This window comes from Petromyzon marinus, chromosome 5 (genome assembly GCF_048934315.1).
Source record: "Petromyzon marinus isolate PM22_M1 ecotype Great Lakes invasive population chromosome 5, UKy_Petmar_22M1.pri1.0, whole genome shotgun sequence".
NCBI classification, from domain to species: Eukaryota; Metazoa; Chordata; class Hyperoartia; order Petromyzontiformes; family Petromyzontidae; genus Petromyzon; species Petromyzon marinus.
In genome coordinates this window covers 9,971,934-9,988,221 of record NC_133671.1, presented here as the reverse complement: position 1 = coordinate 9,988,221, position 16,288 = coordinate 9,971,934, and the positions used below count along the sequence as shown (strand labels likewise).

The 16,288-nt window shown below is 44.1% G+C and overlaps 1 protein-coding gene across 1 annotated transcript in view; it reads left to right on the top strand.

Moving 5' to 3' along the window:
- The first annotated feature begins 9,987 nt into the window (after nt 1-9,987).
- LOC116939038 (calmodulin-regulated spectrin-associated protein 1-B-like) overlaps nt 9,988-16,288 on the top strand; it is a 64,089-nt gene continuing 57,788 nt past the window's right edge. The window contains exon 1 of the mRNA XM_032946915.2: nt 9,988-10,087. The gene's annotated coding sequence lies outside the window, so the exon portion shown is untranslated. The remainder of the gene's footprint in view (nt 10,088-16,288) is intronic.

Below are 16,288 nucleotides of genomic sequence, written 5' to 3'. Positions count from 1 at the left end.
TTAATTGGGTGATCATTTGTGGCCAGGTCGCTTCTGAAAAAGAGCTCAGTGGGCCTTACCTGCTAAAATAAAAACAAATAATGTAGTTTAAACATGTATGTTTGTTGTTGGCCATCCCTTTACAATCAACAGGTGTGTTTTATTGCATATACGGCGCACATTTAAGAGAATATGGTAATGGATACAACAAATAATCTACTCACCAACTGCTAATAAAAGTGTTTATAAGGCACCACAGTATAAAGTGGTATCTCCAACTGTAAGCCCACATTAATCTCTTCGCTCTCTGTCTGCTCGGAAGAACGCCCATTGCTTAACGAGTTTAAATTAAGTCAAAGTGATGTCCTGCTCAGATTAACATTGAAAAGGTGGCTCATTTCCTTGTTTGCAGCTCTGAGGCCAGTGGTGGAAATTCCACATCGTTCCTATGGCCGGGGCGAGTCTATCCATAGGACAACCAACTTTTGACTTCCACACTTAAGTGGTACGCGTTTTATCGATACCGGAGGGATGATGGGCTAAGTCAACCCCCAAGCTGGATTAGAACTCGCAACCTTCCACTCGTGAGCCGCTCGGTCAGTGGTGGAAGGCATCATTAACGATGAAATGGGTAAGTTGCATTCGCCACATTATCGGGCGCGTTCAGCTCTCGCTCATCACCTCATGAATTATTTAAACTGGTGCCCTCTTCCAAAGAGCATTAAAAACGATACGCAGCATTGTAATTTATACATTCAGGCATATAACGTATTGAGTCTTAATAGTTGTTTTCCTGGGGGCCTTACATTGTGATAGTTGGCCAAAATGTGATGAGCAGTGTTCTGTGTAGCTCTCCAAAGTGATTTGTGCGTTGTTACCCTACGTTGTTTGGCATGACGTCTGACATTCCGCTCCACGTGCCCGGAGCGTCTTCATCCCCCGAACAACGCACAACGTGACCCGAAAACACGTCAAGAGAGCTTAATGGCACGACCGTGCACACCTACGCAGACGCGTTTTGCGTGCATATTGGAGGAAACCCGGAGAAAACCCACCAAGTAAAACGAGGAGATAGCACTCCAAAGTTCCGAACAGATGGATGAGTCACTTGGCCATTTCCCCTGCTGCGACCTCTAGGCCACGTCACAGCCCAGTGGGTTTAAGATTTCACGAATCTGCGTGCTTCATCAGCCCTCGCGCAGCAGAGCACTGGATGACTTGGGGCGCGCTGCGCACTCCACCTGACCTACATTGGGGGGCTCGAGTGTCTACGGGGCTCGGTGTTGGTGCTCATGACAGGAGGCGAGGAAACCCGGTCAGACAAGGGGCAAATGCAGCCCCATCTTCCCTGTGGGTGTGAATAATAAATAGCGTACTCTTATGTGCCACACAGAGGCAAGTCAGCAGTGCACGTACTCGTAGTGTTAAGCAGTTACATGTTGCCGTTGCCACAGCAAGGTGATTATTTGCCACGGTTGGTTCCGGACTGCACACGTGTATTATCGCACGACCCAACGCTCACCAAACCCCATTGTCACTAATTTAATGTATATTCTTGGGTATTTCGATGAAGTCACGTAGATAGGTTCAAAGAAAATGACAAAAAAAATACAAAAAACTACGACGTTTCGATCGCAACACAAGCGGTCGTCTTCAGGAAAAGGGGGGTTAGCTTCCAAGGGAAACTGTTTATAAGGGTTAGAAATGGGCGTACCCCAAATGTCAGCAGCCAATGATAATGTAAGTGGTGGGCAGCCAATCCGACGATGGTTGATTTTCCACCAATCAAAGGGCTGCCAGGTGAAAATTAGCATGTGAAATGTTAATGGTAGATCGCTGAGCCGCAACCAAGGGGTTGGCGCGCGAAGTGACTGTGAAAATGCAAGTTTGAAATGGGCGTAAAGCACAACTAACATCGGACGGTGGTAGGATGGGAACATCATAGGCAATTATGACTTAAACTGGTTGATAACGTCCTTCCAATGATAGCTCAGTTTGTACCCATCTTCTCGGTTGAAATTGTGTCTGTGTCTATATATCTGGATGGCTTCATGAACGAATATTTGTTGATAGCCAGTGCGCTTGCAAAGTATTGCATGTCAGGGATCACATCCTTCACAGATGAGATCAGATCACGAATTTTATATACTGTGTTAAATCGAACCTAGATCTTGTGTTTGCTCAGCATTTTGGAAATATTTTAGTGACTCCTGCTAGGTATGGCCACGTGATGGTTTTGTTTGTGTCCTAAGATGGTTATTACCCAACGGTTGGGGTGATAGCTTTACAGATTGTGCAGTCTGAATATCCATTCATCTTGAGAGCTTGGTGTACGTGTTCCAGTTCACTGGCTAGGTGATGATGGCCGGAAATACAACGAGCTCTATGGTGTAGAGTTTTGATGAGGGAATTCTTCTGGGAGGGATGGTGGTGGGAGTCAGGTTTTAGGGAGGTATCCGTGTGGGTGGCTTTCCTGTAGACAGAGTGTCCCATTGAGCCATCTGGTCTCTTTTAGATTAAAACATCCGAAAATGGTAACTTGCCATCCTTTTTCACCTCCATGGTGAATTTGATGGCTCGGTGTATGGAATTGAGGAATTGGTTTAGAGCTTGTCGGCCATGTGGCCAGATGACGAACGTGTCATCTACAGTGAGGGAAAAAAAGTATCTAATCCTCTGCTGATTTTGTACGTTTGCCCACTGACAAAGAAATGATCAGTCTACAATTTAAATAGTAGGCTTATTTGAACAGTGAGAGACAGAATAACAACAACAAAATCCAGAAAAACGCATGTCAAAAATGTTATAAATTGATTTGTATTTTAATGAGGGAAGTTAAGTATTTGACCCCCTCTCAATCAGAAAGATTTCTGGCTCCCAGGTGTCTTTTATACAGGTAACGAGCTGAGATTAGGAGCACACTCTTAAAGGGAGTGCTCCTAATCTCAGCTTGTTACCTGTATAAAAGGCACCTGTCCACAGAAGCAATCAATCAATCAGATTCCAAACTCTCCACCATGGCCAAGACCAAAGAGCTCTCCAAGGATGTCAGGGACAAGATTGTAGACCTACACAAAAGCTGGAATGGGCTACAAGACCATTGCCAAGCAGCTTGGTGAGAAGGTGACAACAGTTGGTGCGATTATTCGCAAATGGAAGCAACACAAAAGAACTGTAAATCTCCCTCGGCCTGGGGCTCCATGCAAAATCTCACCTCGTCGAGTTGCAATGACCATGAGAACGGTAAGGAATCAGCCCAGAACTACACGGGAGGATCTTGTCAATGATCTCAAGGCAGCTGGGACCATAGTCACCAAGAAAACAATTGCTAACAAACGAATTCATTATACATCTCTGTGGAGCATTGTGGGTAAAATCATATATTGTATTTCTTTTTGCATTAAACAGAACCCGCCTGATATTTTCACAGGGGCGCTCTTGCCAATGACACCTGGCAAAACGGCAGAAATGGTTTAACAATCCTGACTGAGGATGAGACCCAGAATGCCGAAACCGGTCCAGATGCTGCTGGACAGTGTCTATTTTTCGGCCGCAATAGTCCGGAATACTGTTCCAGGAATTCCTTTGACCACGCCACATAAGAATCGCCTTATTTTTAATCTATTTTTTTCTTATAAGCATGTTGATAGGATGATATGACTATAGAGTACAATAATATATAATTACTATGGATAGATGTACATTGTCCTCTAGTGGTAATGCCTTATGCTGATGACCTCTACTACATGCCAGCCTAGCAGCATTCCAGAAAATGCCATGCAAGAACTGAAACCCTGCTGCTGGATAATATTGGTCTGGAAAGCCAATAGGCGGATGGACTATTTTGTTGTCATTACATGTGGAGACAGAACGAATTTATGATTATAAATGTCTTTACCGTATCGATAATTCACGAGCTGCTGTGGCTGTTGAATTGCATGGGAAGTGGCAGTTGCAATATGGGCCTGATTCATCTTCAAATAAGTTGTGCAAGCAGGGCACAACACGACTTTGCGTGTGGGTAGAATACACAAGGTTGTCCTTGATGGGAAATGCAATACAAATAAAATATTATTTGCATATCAATCATATATATGCAACCGCATCCTAAGGCGCTGCACAGAAACATTGGGGATATTTACTTGTTTACAGAGAGAGATACAGTCAGTCATGAGCAGAGGAAAACAGGAAACTCATGGGTCTGGGCTTGAATAGAGGCACGGAGTGGCAGCAGCAAAGGAGAATAAGCGACCACCTACTGAGCAGAGTTTGACTGGGGGCTTCTACGGAAAGCCTTGGTTACTGGAGTGGAAAGTGTGTGTAGGAGAGTAGGTAGGAGAGTGCAATGAGGCTGTGAGCACATGACAGTGAGATAAGAGGGGAGAGTGCGTGAAGGATATTAAAGAAGGTGAGTGTGATCTTGAAATTGATCTGACATTGCATTGGGAGCCAGTGGAGGGACTGGAGTATTTTGGCGATGTGGTGCCACTTAACGGGCGTGGGTGGGAAGTTTGGCAGCAGCATTTTGAATCATCTGGAGTTTGGAAACGAAGCATATGTGGTGGCTGCTGAGAAGAGCAGTTGCGATAGTAAAGTTTGGATGTAATGTGTGTATGTTGAACTTATTTTGCACCGTACATAGCCAAACGTGCTAATCAGAGGTGTGAGGGAAGGACAACAAACTAAACACAAGTAAACAGTTATAAAAAATTAAGGTTCAATCTAGAATTAAAGTGCATAGCTCCAGTGGCTTCCTAATATTTGCTTTGTGTGGGTAGAAAATGAGAGCTCAGTATCAATGACAATTTCCCAGGATTTGCAAGCTCCCAGTCAGTGTGATGTCAGAGTTTTGGAGGCACACACTCATTGTGGAGCGTGAACAGAGTCGAGTGAGTAGGAAGTCACCATATCTCAACCTATAAGGGCATTAACCTGCAGCTCAATGCACAAGAGCATCATGTTGTCAATCTGCGGTTGGATGGGAGCCTCCCAACGTCATGTGGCTCGTGAGGGTTGTCTGACCATACTTCACCAAGTTGGTCAATGGAGGTCGAAGGCAGGGAGCATGGGCGCAGGATTATTGCGAGCGGTGTTCTTACATTTTTTTCAGAGCGGGGCCACTTTCACCGATAAGACATCGGCGTGAGGGCCGCCACACCGCTTGCAGGGAGTGTTGTCACGTGTTGTGTATTGTCGGGGGACCGCACGTCAGGGGCCGCACTAGAGGACACCAGCGGCCGCCTGTGGCCCGCGGGCCTTGCAAAGAAGAACGCTGACGTCGAGGTACAGCACAGAAGCAGTGTTTTGCTGCAGCTACCCTCTGCTGCCCACAACATAGCCAACAAGTTATCAAGGCTCGAGCCTGCTTCGCTCAGCCGCCGAGCCCTGATAGTTCATAGTTCATAGTTCATTTATTTGGTATAGCCCTGTGAGCCATTCGGCTCTTGAATCGGGTGCAACCGCAACAAACAAAAAACATGAACAAGAAAACATCTTAAAGTGATTATGTGACTGTGCAAACAGAAAATCCAGGAAAAAAATATCAAAATATTCCTGAAATAGCACCGTACACCAACGCTGTGTGCAAAAATCCCAGTGGGATGCAAGTCAAATAACAACAACCACAAGACAACTAAGATTAAGGCCATCAGTCTAACTCCGTACTACAATAAACAAAAACATGGCCAAAACAAAAAAAAACTTTTCGAAATCACCAAAATAAAAGCCATAAATCCAATGTAACAGTGATCATAGGGACTGTGACCGAATTTTTTACAATAAACTACATAAATAAATTATAACACCAAAATCTAGACGCATTCCGTGCGATCAGGCCCAGAGATTGCTCAAAATAGCACTGCTACGGCATTCACAGGCACGCAGTTGGGCAGGTCGTAATAACAACGTGAGTCACTGGACGATGATGATGCCTCCTCCATCCCTGATGTCAGGTGTACACACCGTGACGTCAGCGCGCGCCACACAGCTGCGTTGCATCACGGCGGTCAGCAGGTGCCTGTGCGCATGGACCACGGCCCGCGTGCGCCCAAAGCAACTCTGGAGCAGTGCCCGGAGTGCTCCTTCGCTCTACGGCAAACGGACGCGTCGCTCGTCAGTTTGTGTGCGGCGTTGCTTTTTTTTGTTGTTGCATTGAACGGGGGGGGGGGGAACCGTCGTCTGTAAGGAGCGCTATCGCCAATAGCATCATGTAAATCAAGCAGCATTTGTTGGAAAAGGACCTGACCCTGCTGATGAGATCCAAAACGTCGAACCTGGTCTGGAATTTGCATGCTTAAACGAATATCGATCTGGGAAGCCAAAATCGGCAGATGGACTAAAACACATTTTATTATTATTATTATTTTCCACCCCAACGTACACCAAGGAGTCGCCGCTGAATAGGAGGCACGTGTCGTTTATTAGGGGGGTCGGGCATACCCCCCCCAAACCCCCCCCCCCCACCATAGATTCATCACTGCTGCTAACAGTGCTGTGCTCGAAAGATGAACCCAGCCCTACCCACCCTGCCCAATAGCTCTAGACAAAGTGTGTGGTGATGCTGCGTTTACAGTGCTGCACAAGCGCAACAACAAAACACGTAACGCCTTCGTCAGTAACATTGTGGCCTCAAAAGTAAAACATATATAGATGAGGGGCGACGTTTGCAGCATTTATTTGCTATAAACGACCATTACTCAATCGTCACCTATCATACAAACGTCGGCTATTATATATTTTCTGCTTTTAAGACACGCAGTGTTATTGAAAAATGTGTTGCGTTTTCAGTACTCGTAAGACTATATCAATCTAAAAGCCGACATTATCTGAAGACCAGTCGGCCAAGACACCGAGACCTCCATTGCAGTTCCAGCTCTAACACAGGATTTGAATTCGCACGTCGCTGGATGAACGTCTCCCCATGCCTTTGCTGGTCGTTTAGAGTTTGTTTGATGGAACTTCACCACGCTGGGCAGTGCAGGTTGCTGATGGAGAGGCCCCCAGAGCCAGTTCACGTAATGCTTCGCCACAGAGTGAAGGGCGCTAACCACAGCGCCCTTCCCTCCCCTTTAACCTTTGCTGATCTCGTCAGGGAGCACAAATCATCACACAAACTCCGGTTATCTTCCCGGCGGCGCTCGGCTGAGCCATCGAACAAAGACGGTCACGGCATCACGCGCTTTCAGATGCGCTTCTGCGGCCAGCCAGAACGCTCTTCCTTCCGATATGAGGAAGCCACTGGAGTTACGTTGCGAAATAAGTTCAGCATACACCGAAGAGTTATATTAAATGAACACTCTATTGAGTGTTCATTATAAGAGGCGATGGCAATGACTTGAGACGGTGTACGTACGGTAGTGTCCAATAGTAAATGGCTAAACAGAAGGGTGTTATATTCTTGGTTCTTTCGGTAAAGTCACGTAGAAGGGAAACAATAAAATAATAAAAAATATTAAACAATAAAATTATCACGACGTGTCGACTGCAACACAAGCAATCATCATCAGGTGTGAAAACCACAGCAAGAAAATTTGAAAAAAGTGGCAGCGTTTTTTTACGTTAAAAAAACCCGCAACTTTTTTCAAATTTTGCAGTCGAAACGTCGTGAGATGTAATTGTTTTATATTTTTATTATTTTATTGTTTCCCTTCTACGTGACTTTACCGAAAGAACCAAGAATATGAATCCCTGCAGTCACGAAAGCTTTAAATCAGAAGTGTGCTATTTGAGTTGGTGCACTTGCCTCTCGCCATCCCTTGCAAATGGATTATCGATCCATCATTATGCCTTCTCATGAGCACACAAATGGAAACTCGTTTCTTTAGAACTTCTTATTGTATTCAGTTTGTTGTCCTTCCCCAGCACCTCCGATAAGCACGGTTGGCTATGTATGGCGCGAAAGAAGTTCAATATACGTACATACATCTGAGTTAAATTCCCGACCATGACTGATATCAGTAACGAGTGAAATGTGAAACGGACTTTTATTCATGACGTGGTGAAGTACACGTACCTGATTAAGATAATTTTAATGCTTTTTTTTGTCATATCCCTCCAATGTTATCCTAATTGTGCTTCGGTGTCATGTCAGAATCCACTTTGATCTTTTCAGAGCAGTGTGACCATTCACGTTAGAGACCGGCCGACGGATGTAGATATCACAGAGCTACCTATTGAATCCCTTCAGCGCTGGAATTTATATATATAAATCTATAGCAGCACATTTATACCTTCATATTTAAGACCTTGAATTTATCCAAATGAAATGCTAATTTAACGTGAGTTTTTGTGTGTGTGCAGTTATTGGTGACCAGCTGAGACCATCAACTCTCTAGACTTGAATATCCTAGTTGAATGGCATGGATCTTCCTCGATTTGAATCCAGGATCTTAGTCGTGCTAGCTCAGCACTCTGACCTCTGAGTCACTCGAAGAAGCCAAATTTTAAGTTAGCTACAATACAATTATTATTAAATCTTGATTTAAAGCTTTCGTGACTGCAGGAATTCATATTATTTGGGTCTTTCGATAAAGTCACGGAAATAGGTTCAAAGAAAAATACCAAAAAAAACTACGACGTTTCGTGAGAACTCAAGAGACCACGATAGTCTCATCAATATATGGGGCATTTGTAAAGGACGATGATTGCTATGCCGATTACATCTGCAGTATCACCCACAGCGGTCAATGGATTTGAACCGATTCGAATCCATTAAATGTCTACAACAAGTGAAGAGCGCGCTACTACTAGACCATGTTGCCATGCCATTTGTCCTATGCATAACGTAGCTGTGCCGCATGTACGTATCATACAGTTGTGCGTCGAACTAGGACGCATTACGAACACAGAAAGGTCCTGGCCTATATACACGTGACACCTCACCAGCATTGGTCTATTGAAGCCTGGCTCAGCTGATCATCTTTATTTATAGTAGAGGAATCCGATTAGCTATAAAGCTCTTTTTCACAGACGTCCACTAGGGGCGAGTCATAAAGTTGCAACAACAAACATTACAAAACACGAGAGGAGTGCACAGTAGAGGAAAGGTTAGCAAATCACACACAAAAAATAACTAATAATGAAAATAAACTATTTTTTTTATTTTACCAGGTAAAGCCCACTGAGTAATAAGCTTCTGTTTCAGAAGCGACCTGGCCACAAATGATAGCTCAACGAAGTGGCTCATCACGTGGACACTTATAGGAGCCAAATTACCTAAACGCGTGTTTCTAAGAGTTTAAATGTATAAAACCAATGCTGCTGATATAATGCACTCCCAGAAGGTCCTGTGGCTGATGGGATGTGTAAGAAAAAAAACCCCACGACGTTGTATTTTATGCGGCGGTATTAATGTTTGTTATTAAAGTGATCTTCATCTTTCTCTGATGCCTGTGCGCATGGCTTCAGTTGAAATGCCTCGGGCCAAGTAACAAGCGGTGCCACATCAATACGTCTTTATTCCGCATGAAAACAAATCCCGCAATAACGCCCAAAATAACACGTGTATTTATTTTATATCTCAATACATAAAAGAACAGTGTGTTGCAACGTGAGCATAAAAAAATAAATAATGAAAAAAAATATAAACAACAAGCTTCTGTCTGCGCCACACCCCCGCCCGCCCCCACCCCGAATAGAAGCCCGCCCACAGACAGAGGTGATCGGCCCTGCCCCCTCAGTGCGCATGCGCGCGGGGTTGTTACCTGTGCGGCTGATCTCCTCCTCCTCCTCCGCCGCGCGTGCTAAATTATTATTAACGCCGCAACCGAATCCTCCTCCTCGTCGTCGCGAGTTCTATCATCATCAGCAGCAGCAGCAATCACATCGCCACCTTGATTACTGGCGAGTCCGTTGTTTTCGCTACGGCGAGGCGGCGATAATGGCAGATTGATCGTGTAATTGTTTTGCCGGGTGTTGGGAGCGAGCGAGCGGGCTAGCGGGCGATGCCGCGGGGCCCAGGAGGAGTGGAAACGGCACCGCAGTGAGGGATCGCGACTGAGCCCGGTGAGCGGCGTTTCCGTGGTTACCACCGCGGTTACCATCGTTACCATCGTTACCAGCGCCTGGGTTGCCGTGGATACCGTCGCAGAGGTTGTCAACGTTACCGCGGGTACCAGCACTGCGCACGACGTCGTTACTACGTTGACCGAGTTAGCGTTGTTACCATCAACGGGGTCGGTACCGTTACCTATGTTGATAATCGCGACCATCGGTTTCATCACCTAAGTTACCATCGTTACCATTGGCTTTGTTGCCAACATTTACTGCCACGACTTTGGCCAACATCGTCAACAGCCAGTTACCCTCATTATCATCATCATCACCACCTGGTATCGTTACCATTGCCTTCTGAGGATCGTTATCGTCCGTAATTTACATTTCTTTACCATCAACATTTCCATGCCGACCGTTACCATCAAAGTTCACGAACCATTATCTCGATGTCCGTAATTTGCTCGCGTTATCATCGTTACCATTAACGAGCGTGTTATCCCACATTCATCAGCGTTTGGGTACGAGAATGAATGTCCGTGATTTATTAATTATCGTGCAGGCGACAAGGTTTACCATCATTAACCGTGGCCTCAGAATAACAATAATAACGCGCCTACGTATTGTGTTTATATCTACACGTGTGGCGTTTGAACAACCACGCGTGAATTACTCTTACAGGGTGCATATACGTACTGCTAGTTTTACGGTTACCAACTACTGTATTGATTTCCATTGGCTTAAGGGGTAAGGGATCGATGAAGATCAGTCTTGCAGAAGGATCCAGATTATTTGGATTGGTAGCGACGATGACCGATGGCTTGGGCAGGCCTTCATCCAGCAGTGGATAGACACCGGCTGCTGCTGATAATAATAATGACGATGATAATTACCGTAATAAAAATACATCAAAATAGCGATTGTAATGCTAACACGTGTGGACACTCAACTTCATGGTTTACAACATCCATGCACAATTATTGTATCGCTATTGGACATAATTACAAGTGGAGCGGTGGCGCAATGGTTAGCGCACTGCAATCTAAACCCATGTATTTTAGAAACTATTTTTGTTTATTTTACCAGGTAAGGCCCACTGAGCTCTATCGCTCGTTTTCAGAAGCGACCTGGCCACGAATGGTAGCTCAACGAGGTAGCTTCTGTGGAAATGTAAAGCGTTCAAATAACGCGTGATGTTGATTTTAAATGTGGAGGGAAAAACCGGAGGATCCGGAGAAAAATCCACGCGACCACGGGGAGAGAGAAAGAGACACGCAAACTCCAAATATACAGCAGCAGGGGTCGGGATCAAACCCACGACCTCCTCCTGTATACCAGGCGAGGTAGTTAACATCTCGCGAGTGATGTCTGAGCTGGATCTGCGACCCACTTGATCAACCTGCAACCCACTTTAACACGTTCCTTCGGAGTGGGCAGGTAGGAACTTGGTTGGAACAGCGCATTCGTGCGATCCGTGTTGGAAATTAGTGTCCGAAACTCCAATTATGCGGATGGAATTCCGGATATGCACGACAGACAGACGAATAATCCCTGGTGGGCAGTGTGGAACCTGTTGTTGTTCCTACCTGTATCAACCTGCAACTCGCCAGTGTGACGAAGTATGGTCAGACAAAGCCCCGTGCACTACACAGCGTGACGAGGGCCTTAAGCAGTGGGCTGAATATTTATTAGTTTTGACATAACTGCAGTGTAATGTCATTTTTTTACATTACTAACGTAACGATATGAATTGCTCTACATACTGTGTTATGTGCTTTGAAGCAGGACCATTGCCCGAAACGTCACCGATTATATATTTTCATTTAAGGCCGTGTTGTTTACGAGCGTTGATAATTAGTTTGAACTGTGTTAAGTTGTTATCACACGTACAGTATTTACACTTGCAGACGTTAATGCTGATTATCCGGCATATTAGTTCACTTTCGTTCTTCATTATCACACGAATCACAATTGTGTTTAGAAATAGCATTCCTACAAATATGAATTAATTTGTTGTCCTTGTGTCACCACTGCTGTTGATCTTAGTGTAAAATGTATTGTGGTTGATAATCCAAAAATATAAGACTTGTATAGGAATAGTGGATACTAAATTAGAATTGTTAGTCAACTACCCACACATTCTGAACAGAAATTACCTCTTCACTTTATATTCGTCAATTATAATAATCGCCAATTATAATTTAACATTTGTTAGTATTTTACATTATTTCATGACTCCATATGCAGTATCGTCCAGCCTATTAAACATAATTGAACTGAGAACTGCGTTACTACGAACACTAACGAGTTGTACTCTTTGGTTCTATTGGGTAAAGTCACGTAGGTAAAAAAATAAAATAACAAAAATCACGACGTTTCGACCACAACACAAGCGGCCTTCATCAGGTGAAGGGACGAGACTGTCTGGAGGACAGCGCTGGAGTGTCCTGGAGTGTCCTCCAGACAGTCTCGTCCCTTCACCAGATGAAGGCCGCTTGTGTTGTGGCCGAAACGTCGTGATTTTTGTTATTTTATTTTTTCACCTACGTGACTTTACCCAATAGAACCAGAGAGTATGGATCCTTGCAGTCACGAAAGCTTTAAATCTAGAACTAACGAGTTGTTTTTGCTATTACAATCTATTGTCGTTATTGTCAATGCTCCAGCAATGACATTCCCACGCTGATACTTCGAAGGACATTTTTCCATTCCTGTTGTAATCTGCTTAAAATTCTAGCGAAGCCTTTGTTTTGCTTAATTGGTAATTTACCATTCCCACGTGTGCGTGTTTAAATAGTTGAGGGGTGTTGCAGGATGCAGCTATTTTTATCCTCATTAAATCACCGTCAACACAAAAGGACGAGTTATCCCTCCCCACTGTGAGAACATGTGCATCTGAATGTGTGCGTCTCACCCTTTTGTTCAGTAGCTAATTTAAGTGACGTAAGGTGACCCCCACCATGTCGGTCACACCTTGGATTCGCTAAGCTTCACGCAGACCGTTTACTCATAAAAATGGTCTGACTTTTTCAAATTAACTCCACCAATGTTGGAGTCTGCCCTTACATTCCCGGGAGGTTAACAGTGTTTGACAAAGGCGTGTCCCCCGTAGCACGTGTCGCAGGAACTGTTGGACGACACTTCTGTGTACTCTTCTATAAATAATTTTAATGAATGATTTATTTGGCTTCCAGAAAACTGTATGGCCTACCAGCCATTGTACGTTGAACTACCAATACACAACACGTACAATAAACAAGTGGCAAGCGTTGCAGGCAAAGGGCCCTTCGTAAATGCAAAACAAACCCTTGACCTAAAGGAAGCAATTGAAGATCATCTGAAGTGTTCCCGTAAAGCTGTCTATTTTAATCCCAGACCTGTGCGTCATTTGCAAATCGAATAGCCTCTTTCCCCCTTGGGCAAGACCTCCCTCGTGTATAGGCACAGTGACCTTTCAAAGTTCCTTTGGGTGGATTTGTGACATAGCAGCTTTTTGCAGGGATCCGTGACTGAAGACAAGTGGTGGCGGAGTTTGTATTTGCGTTTCATTGCAATGTTACAAATCGTACGAATGACAGCCACCAAGTACGTCGTTGGAGTTGTGCTGAACAGCTCTCCGATGTGTTTTCGGGTTGTACCGCGTGGTTTGGCGCATTGTCCGACGATTACATGGAAGTACAGCAAGTGAGGCATCGCCGCACCTCATAGGGAGTAGCGTCCAGTGGCGTTGATGTACAAACATAAAGTTTGTTTGAATGTACGAAGCAAATAAACAAGGTTGAATGGGCTACATCGAACACCAGCCACCGGGCATTTTATAAAGCTAAACAGCAGAATGTGAGCTGCTCCATTGCTTTTCCGGAAGAAGCTCCCAGTACGTCGGATATCATGCTTAACAACACACGGTACAACCCCCAAAACAAAACCCATAGCAATACTTTGGACCATCCTCGGTTTACCTTTTTTGTCAAGGGCTGTGTTTTTTGAGAATGTAAATTAGTTAAGACTGGACGTTTCATGTGTAAACAGAAGTTTCTTATCTCTAAAGTAAAAAAAAACACTTCTGTTTGCACATCAATGCCACTGAACTCAACTGCTTTTGTGAAGGGGTGACGGAGGGGTTAATGTTGATTCACCCACAGCTGTCCTTAGATCTTCCGTTTTAACAAAAATCAATCCACACCACATGGAAAAAGCACAAGGCCCACAAGGGATTGTGAGATTTCAAATGCACTCACGTTTAGTTCTGTAAGCTGTAGCTTTTTGAAACATTGGTTAGGCTTCAACAATGCTTTTGTCATCAATTTAAGCAGTTTTATCATTTGACTGACCTCACTATTCTGCACACCCATGGTTTTGGGATCGGTGGGTAGATGTGCTGTGTTTTGCATAGTTTGGTTAATTTAGATAAAGCTGCTAGCTAGGGTTGTTTTCAGAACTGGTGTTTGAGAAGCAACTTAACAGCGATAACAAGGGTGGACTCCAAACACCAATAAACATTGTATATGCATTGTTTTGCAAGTCTACCAGAAGTGTAAATGTGGCAAGTTGAACATTTCGCTTATTGTATACACCAGACGGGTTATTTTGTCACATTGGTGAGTGAAATTCCCTTCTCATTAGTTTGTAGAAGAATTACCTGTGGGAGCTTGAAAGGCTACACTTGCAAATGAACGTTGAATATGCATGAGTTTTCAGATGTAACTTCCCTTAGTGGTGAAGATCGAAGCAAATTGGCCGTGTTTGTACACAGATTAAAATACTTCATCACTTGCGTGGTCTTTTGCCACAATAAATCTTATCTCTTATTCGTAATTTAGATGCTCATTGGTGAGTCCACTCTTGTCAACTTGTTTCATAATGTGTCACCACTCCTGTGCCCTTCAGCTAAAAGGTACGTTTGTGCTGGAATGTAGGATTTGTTATAACCAATAAAACTGGTTTGAACAACATTCTTTCTCGAGAATGGTACCAATAAAACAGGCCCGACAGCGTGAGGACAACCCCTCAAGAGAGTTTCGAGTCTACTCCAAAGGTGGCAGGGTAGTGGTTGACTTATAACCTAATGAGTGCTTGAGTCAGCACCAAGTTCATTCACACTGTGAGGCTAATGTACAGATGTGGAATGGACTGCGTGCCTTAAATGTTAAAGGCTGTTCTTGGCAGTCTTGGAGCTGCTCGTTAATTTGACTGCAGAGAAGTTTGGAAATATTACTTTTGCAAAAGCGAACATGGTTACAATATTCCCAAAATGTATAAAATAATAGTCGGCCCCACCGAAATGCACGAAGTTCCTCGTGCATTACGTTTGTAGCCCTTTTGTTAACCCACTGCAGGATGCGGGCCTGCCCACGCCTTGCGGGTTATCGTGGTTATTTGACCATGCTAGTCCATGCGGGTTTGGTGAAGGCAGAGAGCATTGATGTGGGAGCAAAGTACCGTATGACCTGGTTTTTGTTGCACAGCCCTCTGATGTCCACAATGTGGCCCTGGAGCAGCCTGTAACAGTTTATTTTTTTATATGCTGGTCACCCATCCAAGCACTATCCAGGCTTAAACAATTCTAGGAAATTGCCTGATGAAGCTGGTTGTAATCACCAGCGAAACGTCTTACTCAAATTTATAAATGTTGTTGGTTTTACTCTCCAACACACTGGTATGCTGAAGTAGTAACTAATTGACACGTTTTGTTTACGTGACAAACCTTACTAATTGACTATCGGGTGGTGGCGGGTTAACGACACATTTATATTTATGTGATCAAACCTTTGTTATGGAGATTTGGTCAAAGGCTACCGGTTTGTTTTGTCGACGTGGACATTTGCGTGTGAAATGTGCCTTATTTAAAATGTGCCTGTCTCATTATATCTCAACTGTGGTGACTTAATGATGTTCATGAAGTAATATCCCAACCAGTCGCCACGGCAGACCCAGTAAATTGTTTGCCGTCACAACTATTCCTGATTTCATGAACTTGCTTGGCACAGTAAGCCACATATGGCACGTTGCTGCTTTTATATTGCATTTAGATATCACACCAACACTGTAGAGTAATTCATGACAATACAACTCGCTGCAATTGCCCTTTAGAAGACTGTACAGTGCTTACGTTCTTTTTCAAAAATATAAATAAGCTGACTTGAGCTCGTTACAACTAATTTTCAGGATTATTTAATGCAGCTTTACAGCACATGCATTCATTTCCTCCCATAGAGAGAAAGATATAGCAACCATCGATCACATTCATGCAACTTACGCAACTGGTGCATTGAGTACAAGGGGTTTTATGCTATCGGCATGGCACCAAACAGAGGCTAAT